Source organism: Myotis lucifugus, unplaced genomic scaffold, assembly GCF_000147115.1.
Source record: "Myotis lucifugus unplaced genomic scaffold, Myoluc2.0 scaffold_82, whole genome shotgun sequence".
In the NCBI taxonomy this organism is placed as follows: domain Eukaryota; kingdom Metazoa; phylum Chordata; class Mammalia; order Chiroptera; family Vespertilionidae; genus Myotis; species Myotis lucifugus.
Genome location: NW_005871130.1, coordinates 3893573 through 3896011, shown reverse-complemented (window position 1 = coordinate 3896011; position 2439 = coordinate 3893573).

Sequence of the window (2439 nt, the reverse complement as noted above, 5' to 3'; positions counted from 1 at the left end):
GGGCGGGTGAAAAGCGCTTAGTCTGCTATTCCAGAGAGAACTAGCATACTGAATAGCTACGACCAGTGTTTTTAGATTAAACCGTCTCGTTAAGTTTTAAAGAAACTTTGTATGGATAAGTTCGCTAAAAGCCAGAGCGTTGGTTATTTAAAATAGGAGGAAGGTTGGTGCGGTGACAATCAGCCCTAGTGGGCTGGGAAGGCAGTAGACCCTGCGGTTAGGAACCAGAGAGACCCAGCCTTTTACCAGAAAATGTGGGTCTGTAAGTCAGCCCCATTTATTATCAGCCTTAATAAGCTCCCTGCAGCAGACGGGGAGCTTCTGGGCTGTGTTTGTATGTTACTCATTCCGCTGGGCTTGTTGGTAAAGAATTACTTGGTCTCCGGGTGTGCAAAGATTAACTTGCTGAGGCCGCTTTTAAAATATATTCATTCTGTGCCTTATTTAATCCAGATGCACAAAAAGCCATTTGCTGCTTCATTGTTGGTTTACATTTTTTTGAAAAGGCGACTGGTGTAACCTGTGGAATTTGAAATGCAAATAAAAGCCTGTGGGAGTTGAGGCAGAACAAATCGGCGTTTATAAAGTGAAAAAGATTTAATGTCTTTGAAATCATTGCAGAGGAAAAAAAAAACACGGGAGAGGGGGAGTCATTTTTCAGGGAGTGAATTGTGACGTCAGGTCTTTTTGGAAAAGATATTTTTAAGGTCTGAAACCCGGGTATGTAAAGTGCTTACAGGAAAAACAGATTACAAGATTAACATCTGTTAACATGATCATTTATCTCCAGCCAAAAATAGGTCAGTTCTTAAGGAAACATGATTGCTGGCGCATACTTAAATAAAATTAAAAGAATGAATTCTTAAATTAGGACCGGTGTTTTTTATAATCTGACCTATGAAAAAACATTTTTTATTTCGAGATCAGTGAAAGGTCAAAGTTCCTTTTGAATGTGGAGAACAGCTCTTCACCCTGCGTCCACCCCTCCCGGAGGACCCCCCTTTCTCCTTACTCTGAGCTCTCTCTTCGCCCCCTCCCGGGATTGCTAATTTCCCTTTTCATCCATTGTGGAAGTACAAAATATACTTAAGTGGATATTGTCTGATGCCCCCCTCGTTAAAGAAGGAAAACTCTCCCCACAGATGGCTAACTTTCAGAGCTCTGCTGTTCTTTTACCATTAAATGAAATGCGGGGGTGGGGGGTGGGGGGAAGGAAACAGCCTTGTAAAGTTTCCCTGCCCCCTGAGTGAGAATGACGGCTCTGTTGGCCAATCCGTAGCGGCTTTTTCCATCCCGGAGGTAATTTGGGGTGTGAGTGTGTGTGTGCGCGCGCGCGTGCATGCGCCCATGTGTCTGCACACTGTTAAGTCCCACTTAGCCCCGCGCATCCGCAGGCTCCTGATTTGCACAGCTGTGTGCTGTAGACGTGGTCACACTTTCATTCTAGTCTGTGCAGCTAAATGGGCACACTGCAGTTCAAATGGAGACCCTGCCTCCTCTGAGTGTCCTTCTGCAAAGAATGGACATCAGAGGCGCTTTCGGATTCCAGTCGAAACCTGGAGAAGGGGAAAGAAAAGAGGAGTGATGTGATTATGCTTCTCAACAACTGGAATCGGCTCCTTTGGTCTCGTTCCCACGCGGCAGGCGCGCCCCAGCGCTCTTGGGGTGCGGGTGATGGAGCCCACTCGCCCGGCTCAAAGTGCAGAGAACGAGAATTGTTGAAACTGCTGCTAACTCCGCACTAAAATGAAGGCAGCATGTACCTTTCGACTTCAAATTTTATTTCTGGAAGTTGATACTTGGTCCTTGGCAAATTCTAGAATGTGATCTGCTCATGGTCAGTGAAAGTTCTGTGGCTCGCCGCGTTCTGAGTGCGGAGCACGGGCGATGGGCGCATTCACGGGCGGAGAGCGTCACGGGCCGCCCCACGCTGCGTATGGGCATGATCTGGCACCAGCTTCCCTGGGAATGTTGGCAGTGATGCGTGTGGAAGCGTGTGGACCAGACCTGGCCTTGTAGCATCTGTCACTGTTGGAGTTGCTGGGCTGCCTCACTCCTGGATGGATGGTGATGATGCAGTGCAGGGGTTAAGGACCCATGTGTGCCCCCTCCCTGCCCAGAGACCCCTGCTGGGAGATCCCTGGGAGAGACCCGTGTCCCGGCTGCCGGGCCGGACCGAGGTCACCCCGAGGGCCTACGGGCGACCCCAGGCGACCTTTGTTCTCCCCCTGCAAGAACCTAACTCGGTTAAGAGGCGGTGTCCGGCCCAGCGCCTCCAACTCGGGCCATTTCCGCCCCCCAAGGCGGAGCTGGATCCGATTCTCCTCCCGCCCTCCCAGTGAGCTCGCCGGTTGAGGAATGGGCAGCAAGGGGGAGGTGTCGCGGGATTAAATCATTCCTATTTCTGTATCTCTAAGCGTTTCGGCGCTGGGTCTGGGC